This window comes from Lygodium microphyllum, chromosome 3 (genome assembly GCF_053477565.2).
Source record: "Lygodium microphyllum isolate KBCC chromosome 3, Lygodium_microphyllum_v1.1.10, whole genome shotgun sequence".
In the NCBI taxonomy this organism is placed as follows: domain Eukaryota; kingdom Viridiplantae; phylum Streptophyta; class Polypodiopsida; order Schizaeales; family Lygodiaceae; genus Lygodium; species Lygodium microphyllum.
Genome location: NC_141137.1, coordinates 100750055 through 100766107, shown reverse-complemented (window position 1 = coordinate 100766107; position 16053 = coordinate 100750055).

Here is a 16053-nt window from a genome sequence, read left to right as displayed (position 1 = left end):
CTCTCTAAATGGTGGCAAATAGATTGCAGTAGCTAAAGTTTGTTGAACACACATGATGTGACCCTTACTCCTTGACTTGTGCAAGTAGAATTTACCTGCACCCCACATGGCCTAGCACAAAGTCTCTCAACAAAGCCAATGACAAATGTCCACAAGGGCATTATCCTTTTATTACCATATTCTGAAAACTAGGCAACTTAACTCATGCAAACTAGGGGTAATTTTTCAAAGAATAATCAACTCGTCGTCATTATACCATTATAATAGCATATGCCCTAATGAGCAATGTTAAGAAAACCTTTGACTAACTTGTATCCTACAGAACGTGCATGCATTTTTACCCTTGTTACTTAATTGATTTAGAAACTCATATCTCAACACCTTACCCATGAGTGTAATCTAAACCCTCTTCTGATATTAAGTGCATACAAATAGATATGGGATCTTTTATTTATTTATTTATTTATAGAAGAAAAAGTTTTCCTCCCTCCCTAAAGATGTGATTCGAAGTTCACTCCCTCCTCCCCCCCACAATTATTATACTTTTACCCCTGTCCCAAACCTTAATGTTAAGTTGTTGTTTTTTTAAGTAGAAAAAAGAAAAGCCCTTCCTTTCGTGACTTCACAAAAACCCCCCACCCCCATTACAAAAAGCAACCCCCCCTACAAAACATAAGTGATGCTATAGAATAACAATGAGAGAAGGAGATATTAGTAAGTCGAAGGATAATGAGAGAGTGTGAGAATAGTTAGAGAAAGAGAGGCATAGCAAGGAAGAAAGAAGGAGTGCTACTTGTCTAATGGCAGATCTAGGTATTGCTAGAGAGGTGCCTATTTTGCATTGTGATAGTTAGAATACTATCCAATTGGCATGAAATCTTGTATTTCATACAAAGCCAAAGCATATTGAGGTGAAGTATCACCTCTTCAAGAAGGTACTTGAGGACAAGCTTATTGAGCTTCTCAATATTCATAGGGATGACAATCTTGCAAATCTTCTCATGAAGAGTTTGCTTTCCAAGTGCTTTGCACACTATAGAGTGTTAATGGACATTGGATAGTATCTTTAGTATTTATTTTTCCTTAAAGATGTATTGGCTTTTAGATAGGAGATTATTGGGGTAAAGGTTAATGGCCAAAAGGCCAAGTAGGTACCCCTTGGACTAATACACACTATAATGTCATGATATAAGTGAAGATAACTAAAAATATGGATGTTTGAGTATCCATGAAAACTTATTGTATGCCCTCTCTCTCTCTCTCTCTCTCTCTCTCTCTCTCTCTCTCTCTCTCTCTCTCTCTCTCTCTCTCTCTCTCTCTCTCTCTCTCTCTCTCTCTCTCTCTCTCTCTCTCTCTCTCTCTTTACTCCATATCCCATCATCACTTCCTCTCAAATATGACACTTTAAAAAATGAATTGAAATCAACCTTAAAATCAACAATAGATGTCTCATCAGGACTATTGAGTAGCATATCATCGACATAAACCACAAGCCTCAGTGGCACGTCATCCTCATGTCTAATATCCAAGATGCTCTCATTTAGACCATTTTGAAAACCATGTGAAGTCAAGTACACATGTATTTTGTCATATCGAATCCAAATGCTTGCTTTTGTTATGATAATTGCTATAAAAATAAGATGATTTTATATTGATTTATTTTTGTGAATTATCCTTTTCTATTTCCCACATGATAATGACTTGTTGCAAGTGTGATATTATGATAATTTTATGAAAATAAGATGATTATTTATTTTTTAGATTTTCATTTGTCTATTTTATGCATGATTCATGACTTGTCACACATTTACACATATGTAACAAATCACAAATATCGTAATCCTTCACCATATAATAGCAAATGTTAAAAGAGAGACAAACAGTGTCTCACACAATCATTGGGTACAATTTCCCCCCATGCATGGGTAAGCACCTTTCCTATGCATGTATTAATGGAGTTATATTATCTTTTTGTGCTCAAAATAAATTTTGAAAAATAACTCTTTATTGGGCTTCTTTCTTTCTTTGTTTAAATGCCATACTTTTGGCCTATTAATTTCTAACTCATATCTAATCATTCTATTTTAAGCATTGCAAAAATAATAGTCTAGCCTTTTAGGCCTTACACAAAGGTTACGACCAAAAATAATAGTCTAGCCTTTTAGGCCTTTCACAAAGGTTACAACCAAATAAATAAATTGCACATATGCACATACAATATCATACACTAGAGAGTGTCAAAAAATACAATAATGAAGCACCCCAAAATAATTAAAATTTGCATGCTAAATTGTGCTCCTCTCTAAATAATTAAGCCATACATGTAATTTTTTTGAGACACAAGAATACTTTGTACTTAGCTTTCAAAGGATACACCCAAGTATACCTTGAGTAATCATCAAAAGTCATGAAGTATAAATAATTGTCAAAAGAGGGTGTCTGATTGAAACCACATGCATCCCTATGTACGAGTTATAGTTTATAAATAGCTCTTGTTGAATCATATTTGGGAAAGAAAGAACATTACGTTTTACCCAATATTTTATTCTAATATATTTTATAGATACCCCAAATATGTATAGAGATGTAATATCAATTTTCTACAAGTATAGCAAACTAGCAAAATTCAAATGAAGTTTAGCATTTGAAATAGCTTGCAAACTAGATGCAACAATTGTATCACTGCATAAGAGACCATGAGTACTACATCTATCATTCGCAAAATTTGACAATCAAGCTAGTTCTGGCAAGTGTAGAACCAATTGCATTTTTCATTTATCATTGGTACAAACAAAGCATCTAAAAGTGTGAAAGTACTCTAACACAACTTCAGTAACTCTTTTAACAAAATAAGAAGAGCTATTGGCACACCTAATAGTGCTAACGTGGGGGCAAGTTTAAGAGAAGTAAATTGTCGAGATGTTTGCAATCACACCTACTTTAGTCTCTTTGGAAGGAGCAATGAGGGCTCAAGACTAGAATCCCATAAGCACAGTAGGAGAAGTGCTTCCATCCAATTCCTATAAAGCATTGTACTTGCTCTCTTTTCTAATGCAATGTCATAGTACTTTTGTTATTCAGTAAAGTCTCTGTGTCATTGTCAGTCTATACACAAGATTGTGTTTATGAGTCCAAGTCTCAATCTTGGAACTTAATTCACTTGTGTAATAGTTAGTCTTGTCTATGTCCATGTCTTCATGAGTTTGGTCTTTGTCTTCCAACCTCCATAACTTCCACATTGCCATGTCCTAGATCTATGCTTTTACATAAATAAACTATATTACAAAGTTATATGCTTAACAACACCATTGACAAAGTACCACACATCTAGATGCATAATAGACATACTCTTAAGAATGTAGCAAGCAATCATAATTACATTATGTACATAATGCCCATTCTTTATCTTGTACAACATTCACAAATCTTGAATTAAGAGATGCATTTGCAACAACAATACTAGTCTATTTCTCCTTAGCCTCATTTGCACCTATTTAGGATAGTCCTTAATAACATAATATATTGGCTAATAATACCTACAAAAGCTTTTACTCTCATTTTTTTTTCTCATCCTTATTAGCCTACTTTGTCTAAATAGTATGTGCAAATTTCTACTTACTATAAGAAAGGTAGCTTTTTCTTTATCTTTCTAACTAGCCACAAAAGCTTGATCTATAACATGCATAATGAACCTATTTTGTTGAGATTGGTCTCCTTGTAAATAATAGATGTAAAACTCTTATTAAAATCAAAAGGACCATTAAGAATAGTTTGCACAAGTGACTTGTTTGACAAAATCTCATTTGTAGCAATTAAATTTACTTTAAGATCTTTGATATTTGTTAAGAAAATATCCATAGAGTCACCTTCATCCATGTATTCACTCTCTAGTTGCTTATGCAAGTAAGTAACATGAACCTAATTTCTTGTTTAATATAAATATGCAAGTGTATCTCAAGCCTCTTTTGATATCTTATATGAGTGAATATGTGGAATCATGTCACATTTAACAAATAATGTAATCAAGGCATGAGCCTTCGAATCTTTGCCATCCTAGAGAATTTGCTAAGTAGTAGGTGGTGATGCTCTACCATTAACTATACTAAACTTGTAACTTGTGATATCCTCAATATCACCTATTTCTAATGCACTTATAGCTTCCATAGGCAAAACAGGACATACATTAATGTTCTCCGTAAGTTTCCACAACCCTTTTGCAACCAATATATGACATATCATATAAGCCCAATCTCACTTCAACAACCAACCTATAGAATACTTTTGAACTTGCCTATCAAATGCTCCCTTATTGGCATGATTCAGTAGCCCATCGAGAGACTGAGGAAATCCATCTAAAAGTCATTTGGAATATCATGGACTTTGCTACCTATGATCGCTTGTGTATACTTCCAAAGGGAAGCTTTGTCCCATTCCCATGAGGATCAACCAAAAAATAAGTCTCCTAAATAATACTAAGGTCACCTAACAGTTTATCTAGCGTTAGTCATGGTCAATTGCTTGTGCAAGTCAATGTGAACTGAGGTGAACCTATTTTTAAGTTAGTTCAAAGAGGGTAAGAAACAAGCAGGAGCTAACACATTGACACCTCTACCCATGAGACAAAGTCTCACCCCAACCCCCTAAAATAACATGACGGAATCTCTCTAGGATGGCCAATGTTTCAGCCCTTCTTACTTGCATCTATTCTATCATTTTGAGGGAAACCTCTCAGTTTACTAAGATCACCCTACCATAGGACAAATTCGTTGGGCATTTGACCTCTTGCTTCGTTTTCATGATGAAATTACTTAATTATATAACTACTGAGCATGTTTAATTAGACATATAAAGATAGCTTCTTTAATTTGCATGTTGGTATAAGGTTTGTTCATGTAAATTAGGCACAAACTCAAAGACAAGGTGCAATGCCACTCTAGTGTTCTATCCCTTATTCCAAGATTTGTATCTTCCCATGGACACAATTCATAATCCACCCTTTATCTAGAATAGGGTCTCTTAATGTCCAAATACATCAGGCCACAAAGGTTTTCCATCTCCATCCTAGACCTAGCATGGGTTCTCCCTACCCTACATGCTACTATAGGAGTGAATCTTGTCTTCCTTGGTGGCCTTCTCACCACTCAATCTTTTTCTAGTATATTGAGTAGTGCCCATTTGTGTCTCTTGCCTTTACCAACATATTTTTCCATGATGTGATTATGGAGGTGATCCACCCATGCATCAAACCCTCGTCTTTGACAAACCCTTAAAATGAGTACAATTCTCCCCTTTAAGGGATTTTCAAAGTTCAAACAAAAACAAGGAAACAAACCATCTTCAAGCTAAGAAAAGTAAACTTTTCCCATAGCAAGTATATTATCTTTTCAAGGTAAAATACAATTCAGACAAACCCTTTTAGTATCCCACAAGGGTTAATAGATTTGTCAACATAATCCACCAAAGAGAGCAACTACTTGAGAAACAATGTATAATAATTCCATTTATACTTAGGTTGCGAATAACACATTGCAAGCATGTTCATGTACCATAAATTTCCCTTGAAAAGGTATAAATCTTAATCATGCACAATCACTTCCTTATGGCCTCACAAGGCATCTATGTTTTAGTCCATAGTTCCATGGTAGTCTTCCTATGCAACAAATAAGTTCTACTAGGATTTTATAAACACCTTGAGTACTACTCAAGTTAATTGTACTCTTTTAAAAATAACCTAGTTATGGAATCATCTACACCTTTTTATAACATGATAAATTGAATAGTAGCTATGCTAATATGACCATAAAGATTGTTATCACATAAGATAATTCCAAAAAAGTTTTTCTTATTTCTTATAGTGTTGTCCAAGGCTATGGACAACTCTTTTATGTTTAATGTGTTGAGATATCGAGCTCCACTCGTGATACGCCAGGGTGACCGTTGTGTATTTATGTCACCGACTTGTCAGTTGCAGACGCGGTTGGTACACCGCCCATGAATAATAGCTACATGATAGCTATCCTTATCTACTCTAGTTCGTGGCTCAGTTAGTATGCCACCTTAGTTAGTTGAGTTTGGTTTGAGACCCATATAGAGGGTTCTTCTATTTCTTTGTACTAGAGTTCTTTTGGCTTACACAACTAAGAAGAGGAAAACTATTTTCAGCCTCCACCCTTGTGTGTCTTCCCCCATTGTGCAAGCAAGAAATCTTCAAGCGAGACTCCTTCCTTCTCTCCCACAATCTTGACATGGTATCAGAGCCTTGTTCGTGGTAAGGAGCTCAAGAAAGCAAGCCAAGCTCGCGGTGTTCTGGTAAGAGGAGCAGTGTTGCTTTCATTTTCTGTTTTGGGAGCAGATCTCTGCAGGTAGCACAGCCGGAAATTGCAGGAGTGCATTGTCTCAGGTTGAGACGCCCTTCGCGCTGCAGCAAGAGGGCAGTATATGCTGCGGGAAAGAGCTTTAGCTCTTGGCGACCCTGTTTTTTGATTTGAGGCCATTTCGGGGCCTGTTTTGGAGGCGGAAGTTTTCTGCACGCACTCAGGAAAAGGCTCAGTTCTATGCTGTGCGACCACTGTTCTACAGGTCGGTGAAAAGTTACCACAGAAATTGCATCGTATGCTTGTGCGCAGAGACATTGGGAGTTACAGAATCATCCTTGGTTTCTGTTTATGCAAAATCGTCACTAGGAAGTGACTGTGTGGTCAAATACCACTTTCGCCAGTTTTGCAGATTTGCCCTTGTGAGGCTGAAGCTGTGTTCTTTGCAGTGACAGAACTTTTTGCAGTATTCTGTAATGGCGTCTGATTCTCTCTCACAGATTGTCACTGAAAAGCTTGACAAGAACAACTTCCAGGCATGGAAGTTTAGAATGACGAATTTCCTTATGGGAAAAGGATATTGGGAATTTGTTGCAGGAAATGAAGAAGAACCAGTTCTTCCTGATGTTCCCAATCAACAGCAAATGCAGGCATTCAAAGCATGGCATGAGAGAGCCAGGAAAGTTATGTACTGGCTGTCTATCAGCATTTCAGACTCTATGATTGTGCATATTCAGGATGCAAGTACGCCAAAGGAGGCATGGGATACTCTGTCAAAGATGTATAGCACAAATACGCAAGCCAGGAAAATGCAGCTCAAGCAAGAGTTGCACAATGTGCAAAGAGAAAATATGAGCATCAATGACTACCACATGAAGGTGAAGAAGATTGCAGATGCACTTGCTTCCATTGGGTCGCCAGTGGAAGATGATGATTTAGTTTCTGTGACCTTGAATGGTCTAGGAAAGGATTATGCACAGTTTCGGACATCCATTTCAGTTCGTGAAAGATTTCCTGATTTTGAGGAGTTAATTGCTCTTCTAATTTCTGAGGAGCAAAGAAATGGTGGTGCATCTTCTTCAGGAGGAACTTCAAAAGAAGCTGTCTTCTACTCAAATGCTGGAAGAGGTAGAGGCAGAGGTAGAGGAGGCCGATTTGGAGGCCGTGGTAGAAATCAGAATATGCAGCAAACTCAAGAAAACCAGTCCTATGGAGGAGGACGTGGTAACTCTAGAGGCAGGGGGAGCCAAAGAGGTCGTGGTGGATGGCAAAGAGGCCAAAATGCAAACAGTAATGTTGAATGCTACTATTGTGGTAAAATGGGTCATATGGCTAAAGACTGTTATAAAAAGCAGAATGACATCATGAATGGAAAACTGCAACAAGGAAATTATGCATCCTCTAGTAGACAGGGTGATGACAGAAATGAGCATCTGTTTATGGTGCAGCACATGAACAATTCTGTGACAAGTGCAGAAGAAAGCAATGATGTATGGTATGTTGACTCAGGTGCATCAAACCACATGACAGGTCATGCAGAATGGATGGAGGATGCAAGGAAAATGGAAAAACCAGGATTTGTGGAGACTGGTGATGATACTGCACATCCTATTGTGCAGATTGGAAAAATTCCCTTGTCTATGCAGGATGGGAAAAAGAAATACCTGTCTGATGTATTTCATGTCCCGAATATCACCAAGAATCTGGTTTCTGTTGGTCAAATGGTTGAGCAGGGCTTGCAGGTTAGATTTAATCCTCATGGATGCTTTGTTGAGGATATGAAAAATAAAGGTCGCTTGATAGCAAAAGGAAAGAAGAAGGGTAGAATGTTTACATTGGATGCAGACATGCCTGAATTGAGTGCAGCAATGTTTGCACATGGGACCGGTGTAGTTGCAGATATTGATATCTGGCATAAACGCATTGGTCATGTTAATATACAGCGACTTAAATCAATGCAGGCCCAAAACATTGTTGTAGGATTGCCTAAGTTCAAGGTTGCAGAAATGCATAAGGTATGTGAAGCCTGACAATTTGGAAAACATGCAAGGAAACCATTTCCTAGACATGTTCAAGAGAGTAAGAATCCATTGGAATTAATCCATTCTGATGTGTGGACTACTAAAGCTGCATCTCTTGGAGGCTGTCATTATTTTGTCAGTTTTATTGATGACTATAGCAGAAAAGTTTGGGTGTATTTTATGAAAAAGAAAAGTGAAGTTTTTGGGCATTTCAAAACTCTTAAAGCTATGGTTGAAAAAGAAACAGGCCTGCAAGTAAAATGCCTAAGGTCAGATGGAGGGGGAGAGTACCTCTCAAATGAGTTTGCAAGGTTCCTGCAGGAGCATGGCATAAAGCAGCAATATTCATGCAGTCATACCCCACAGCAAAATGGAATTGCAGAAAGAAAAAACAGACATATTGGAGAGGTATCTCGTGCCATGCTCAATGAAAAAGACTTGCCAGATTTTTATTGGGCTGAAGCAGTTGCTACAGCAGTCTACATAATGAACAGGACTCCCACTGCAGCAATACATGGAATGACTCCAGAGGAGAGGTATACTGGTAGGAAACCAGATATTTCTCATTTGAAAATTTTTGGTTGCATTGCCTATGTACATGTGCCAGATGAGCTGAGATCCAAGTTGGATCCAAAAGCTGAGAAGTGCATCTTTATTGGTTACTCTCTGCAGCAAAAAGGGTATAGATGCTATAACCCTTCTACTCGTAAGTTTACAGTGAGCAGAGATGTTGTTTTTGATGAGATGAGTAGCTGGTATAAACCAGTAAATGTGATTGATGATGTAGATGCACAAAATGGTAATGCTGCACAGAATTCACAGCAGCAGTCACAAAATATTAGTGGACCTGGAGCGTCCTCTAGCAGTGGTTCACATTCTTCGCCATGGACAGGCAGATTGAGATCAGGAGAATCTTCTCAAAGCAATGCAGATAGTGGTATGCAGGTATCACGAAAAGGAAAAGAGAAGGTTGATCAGCCCATGTTTGATGTGAATGCAGGTCACTCTTATGTGGATGGTGAATCCAGTGGCTCAGAACAGAGCATTGATGATGAGTTGGGTATTCCTTCTATTGTTACACTTGGAGTGAGGAAGACCAGGGATGTTTTGAGAGCACCTGGGAGTGAACCTACTTTGCGCAGGTCTACGAGAGCTAGGTATCCTGTGGATAGGCTGAAATATGATGGATTTACAGCCATTCACTATGCATATATGGTCAAAGTGATACAGGAACCAGAACCCACTTCTTTTGAGCAAGCCATGGGAAAAGAAAAATGGGAGAAAGCCATGGATGAAGAAATGGATGCCTTGGAAGCAAATGCTACATGGGAATTGGTACCTTTGCCTAAAGGTAAAAATGCAATTGGCTATAAGTGGGTTTATAAGGTGAAGCACAATGCGGATGGTTCTGTAAACAGATACAAGGCAAGATTAGTAGTCAAGGGGTATGCACAAACATATGGCATTGACTATGAAGAAACATTCAGTCCGGTTGCAAGGATGGCAACCGTAAGAGCAGTCATTGCTATGGCTGCATCAAAGGGATGGTCTTTACATCAGATGGATGTAAAGAATGCCTTCTTGCTTGGTGATTTGCAAGAAGAGGTCTATATGGAGCAGCCACCAAGTTATGTGCATGCTGTTCATCCTGAGTTTGTTTGCAGGTTGAAGAAAGCTTTGTATGGCTTGAAGCAAGCACCTAGAGCATGGTCTGACAAGATAGGACAGTATCTTGTCACTATTGGCTTTCAGATTTCCAAGGCAGATTTCTCACTTTATGTGAGAAAAACAGAGAAAGGTATTATGCTACTTGTCATTTATGTTGATGATTTGATTATGACAGGTGACAGTGATGAAGATATCCTTCATGTGAAAATGCTATTGAAGCAAAAGTTTGAGATGAAGGATTTGGGAGAGCTGCGTTATTTCTTGGGCATTGAGGTGATTAGATCACCAAGTGGGATACAGCTCTTGCAGAGGCAGTATGGATTGGACATGCTGTCCAAATATGGGATGACAGGCTGTAAGCCTATTTCAGTTCCTTTGGAGCAGAATGTGAAGCTGAGCGCAGATGTAGGTGAGCTTCTGGAAGACCCTACTATGTACAGACGCATAGTAGGAAGCTTGATTTATATGACTATTACCAGGCCAGATTTGAGCTACGCTGTTGGATTGGTAAGTCAGTTTATGCAGGCTCCAAGGAAACCACATTTGGATGCGGCTAGACGCATACTCAGGTATGTGAAGTCCACATTGCAGTATGGACTATTTTATGAGACTGGGGTTCAGATACAGTTGCATGGATACACTGATGCTGATTGGGCTGGTAGTATTTCTGATAGACGATCTACCAGTGGATATGTGTTCTCTTTTGGGAGTGCTGCAGTCACTTGGAGCAGCAAGAAACAGCCTACAGTTGCCTTGTCGAGCACAGAGGCCGAGTACAGGGGTGCAGCAATGGCTGCATGTGAGGTAGCTTGGTTGCATAAGCTACTTTATGATATGCATCAGTCTTCAGGTGGGCCAGTTGTCATTTATTGTGACAACATGAGTAGTATACACTTGGCAAATAACCCAGTCTATCATGCTAGAACAAAGCACATTGAGGTGCATTATCACTATGTGCGAGAGAGGGTTTTACTAGGTCTTATTGATCTAGTTTATGTCAGCACAGAGGATCAGGTAGCTGACATATTTATGAAGGCATTGGGCGCAGAGAAGCTGCGCAAGTTCAGAGACCTGCTTGGTGTGCAGGAATTGGGATTGAGCTCGAGGGGGAGTGTTGAGATATCGAGCTCCACTCGTGATACGCCAGGGTGACCGTTGTGTATTTATGTCACCGACTTGTCAGTTGCAGACGCGGTTGGTACACCGCCCATGAATAATAGCTACATGATAGCTATCCTTATCTACTCTAGTTCGTGGCTCAGTTAGTATGCCACCTTAGTTAGTTGAGTTTGGTTTGAGACCCATATAGAGGGTTCTTCTATTTCTTTGTACTAGAGTTCTTTTGGCTTACACAACTAAGAAGAGGAAAATTGTTTTCAGCCTCCACCCTTGTGTGTCTTCCCCCATTGTGCAAGCAAGAAAGCTTCAAGCGAGACTCCTTCCTTCTCTCCCACAATCTTGACATAATGACTAATAATTCCATTATCCCTATGCTAGGATGCATTGACTTGGGTGTCAAGAAGTTTGAGCTAGGGTGTACTGAATTAAGTCTTGGGAGGAATTTCTAGATGATCATGGCCTCAATTTAATGTGATTATACCCATTCATGATCATCCCAAAAGAATTAATTAACATGAATAGGAAAAGAATTATAGGGGGTACCTAGAGTCTACAAATTGCAAGCTTAATGTGATCCCACTTAACTCAAAGTGTTTTCATAGGCTAAGTTTGCCACTCCCTTGCTCATTAAACTTGTGAAGCTTCAATTCGGTTGATGAGACTCAAGCATTTGTTGTAGTCTTTCCTTCCAATCTAGTGGGGGTGCGATGATAGATATAGAATCATAAGAAGGGTTAAGGCCCTTCATTTCTCTCTCTATTATTCCCTTCTTCTCTTCTTTAATCTCTCTCTACCCTCTCTTCTCTCTCTCTCTCTCTCTCTCTCTCTCTCTCTCTCTCTCTCAAAATACTGATCCCAAATGAATTAAGAATGATTTTTCAAAAAAAATGATCATCCAAAGGAGCCCTTAGCTATTATATAACCTATATTTGCCTTCTATGTGCTCATCAATTGCCACTTCCTCTCGCATTGCATCAGCCTCAATTCAATCAACAAGTGGTGGTGGTGTTGGGTTTCAATAATGACAATGAGGATCAAGTTGATGTGGTGTTGCGATTTTATCTACTCATTAATTAGTTTGTTTTAGATGGTGGCTTAGCACATTCAACTTTGAGATTGTTGAGATATTTACAATTACACCTATTGTGGCCTCTTTGTATGAGGTAGTTTTGGGCTTAGGACATGCAGGTAGACTGAATCCCACATGCACAGAAAGGGAAAACTACTACCATCCAACAACTATAAAGCATTGTACTTGACTACCACTTTTCATATGGAATGAATATAATGTCACGATGCTTTGTACTTTCAGTTAAGTGTATTGTCTTTGTCAATCCTACACAATATTGTGTTTATGAGTCCAAGCTGCTACCTTGGAACCTAATTCACTTGTGTAGCAATTTGTCTCTACTTGTCTATGTCATCATGAGTTTGGTCTTCATCTTCCGTTCGCCATAGCATCTGCCATGCTCTAGATCCATGTCTTTTGACAGAGATGATACAATTGAGGTGACAATGGGAACAGTGGAAAGTTGCATCTCTTTGATAGCACGAAGTAATAGTTTAATTTGGATGTACTATGTTTTATAACATTTTCCTTGTAGGTCTAGTTCACATGAAATAACTTGGGTTTGATTATATGTACATGGAAAAAGAATTCCTTAGTACGCAAGACATTACATCCTCTCCCCCTTAGAGAAATGGAGATCTCCTCATCTTAAGAAAAACATAGGGGTGCTTTAGTATCATGGATAAGTTCTTATATTTAGAGTTGTGGGTTAGGACCCTCTATGCTTTTGTTGTGCTATTTTGATTAAGTTCGAGTATTCAACTTTCAGACAACACAATGAAATTGAAAACAAATTTATTGCAATGTATTGTAGCTTAAGTGCTACTATAAGAGTATATGGCTCATTACAAATATAAAGCTTATTACATGTCATGATGATTTTTCTAGGGTTTCTAGTCATCTTTAAAGGTTATTGTGGGGTTTAGGCCTTCCTCATTATTTGATTCTTGAGGCACCTCAAATGTTGGACTTGTGTGACCTCTTTTGATTGTTGGTTCCTCATCTTCTTCATCAAATTTAGGGAAATTTGATGCCAGGAGGCATATTCCACGGTGGATTCCATGAGGTTTTACGGTGGATTCCGTAAACTTAGATGACCGGGGCTCATACACAAAGAGGATTCTTTGTGCGAGAAGTTGATGGGGACGCCTGTCCTTTTCGGGCGTTTCATTAATTTAGTGTGTACATGGGTGATTCCATAGCGGGTGATTCCGCAAAATGCATATTAAATTAATAAACGTTTATGAGTTTAGAGTGCGCACTCGTAATAAATTAAGGTTAGGATTTATTTCTAACCAGTTGATTTATTTATGTAGCTGAAGACTGCTAGGTATTCACTTTTGTCGGTTTAATTGTATTATTTTACTAACGATTGTGAATGCTTCAGTTGATGTGTAGAGATAGTAGCAATGGCGGAGGAAAGCATTGGAGTCTAGCAAGTATTCGACCTTTGGATTATATTTTGATAGGCGCCATGCCTATATTTTGGTTATGTCTATTGAGACATCGATTATTTATTATTATTTTGTATGCGCCTATGCGCCCGGATATGTTATTTCTATTTGGACATTGAGATTGGGCGTGCCAGACTCTATGGGCACTGTCCATTAGCTTTATTTTTCTATTTTTGTAGAAAGCAAACTCAAAAGCTAAAAGCTTGTCATATTTTTGTAATTGGGCTATTATTGAAATATACATTAAATACATGCTTTGAAGATTGGAAATATACATTAAATACATGCTTTGTGAAGCGCTCACACAAGGCATGGGGGAGATTGAACCCAATTTGTCTCTTGCCTCTTGTCATGCATGCTTTTACATTGTTTTTTGTGCAAAAAGGTAGAGTTCATTGTTCTTGGGGACCTTCAGGGATTCACTACGTGAGTTATCTGCGACCAATCTGCGCACCAAAATTTTATTGGATGTGGCCTAGCTCATTGAATAAAAGCATCAAGGATTAGGGCATCTCTTTTAGATGTGCCCTATCTCACCACACTTATGGTATCTTTTTCCTTGGTCCTTTGAGTTATCAATGTCTTCTTTGACATTCTTTGAGAAGCAGCTATCTTCAAGTAGATGTCCACCATTTGCCCCAATCAAGGCTTTGTCTCGTATGAGAGCATCTTGCAAGTTAGTCAACCTTAGGGACTTTAAGTGAGTATCCAAGGGTTGATTTAATCCATGGAAAATTTTAGCCACATGTTGGGTAGTATCCATAGGTGGGGTGTATTTTTGAGGGGTTTTAAACCAAGAGTAATAGACCTCCAAGGTTAACTCTAACTGGCATGAGACAAATAACTCCTTCAACTTGATAGAACAATATGAAGGTGGTAAGTATATATGTCTTATGGCCTCTTTGATATCTTCCCAGCTTACAAGGGCTTTAATGGCAACGTTGTCCTAGCACTTTTATTTCCACCACAAGCATGCCTCACCTATCAGCAGTAGCTTTGCAATCATGGCCTTATTAGATGTGCTTGTTCTCATGGCATTAAAGTAATCTTCAAGGGTTTCTATCTAGACTGTAGCATCAGTCTCAACATTGGATCCTTAAATTCAGCTAGCTTGATCTACTTCAAGAGAAACCTAGGTGACACCATCTCGAACTCCCTTGAAATATCTCTGACTTTGTTGCCTAGAATTGCTTGAGTCTACCTTACAAGGGAAGATTGGCCCCATTCCCACAAGGATCAACATGAAAATACTACTTGTAAATGATACTAAGGTTACCTAGCAAATTATCTCACATCAATCAATGATAAATACTTGTCACTCAAACTGAGGCAAACCTGTATAACACTTGGTTCAAAGAGGGTTAGAAACAAGGTGAGTTAGTGCATCAATCCCTTTGCACATGAGCTAAATTCTCTCCCTAGCCCTCTAAAATGACATGAGGTTGGGCTCAAAATAATCTCCCTATGATCTTTAACCTTTTGGCTCTTCCTACTTACACCTATTCTATCATTTTGAGGAAAACCTCTTAGATTATCAAGATCATCCTATCTATCAAGAATCCATCCATTGGATTCCCTTTTATGATGGAGTTGCTTAATTTTCTAATTACCTAGCACTTTAATTTGACATATAAAAATACCTTGCTTATTGAGCTTGTTCATATAAGGTTCGTTCACATAATGTAGACACAAGCACAAAGATAAGGTCAAGCAATTTTTAGAAAACAATAGCAACAATGTATTTATCCACACCTTCTCCAAGGTGCAATGCGATTCTTGCGTTTCGTCCCTTATACCAAGGCCCAACATTTGGATACATGCACCCAACCCCCATGAATACAATCCATAATCCACCCATTATCTAGAATAGGGTCTCCCAATATCCAAAGATGTTAGGCCCACCACAAAGGTTTTCCATCTCCATCCTAGGCCCAACATGGAGTGTCCAAAGCCTCCTTGACTCGCATGTTACCATAAGAGAGAATCCTGCCTTTTGTGGTGGCCTTCTCAAAAGAATGTGGTTTTTGTTAGTCAAATAGTGGAATAGGGATTGTAGTTTTGGTTAGCATTTGATGGTTAGATGACCCTAGAAATGGTTTTAGGTTGATTGCAAAAGGTATGTGTGAGGGTAGATTGTTTACATTTGATGTAGGTTTGCCTGAAATGGACGTTGTTGTCTTTGCACAAGGTTCAAAAGTTGTGGTTAACATTGAAATTTGGTATGAATGGATTGGTAATGTAAATGTGTAGCATCCAAAAAGCATGCAGTAAAAAATAGATGTGATTGGTTTGATAGGGGCTTTCACCCCTTCAAAGCATGTATCTACATAGATGAGAAAGAGAGAGATGCAAAGAAGAAAGAGAAGATGATTGGTTGATGGTTGATTTCTTTGATACACACATTATAT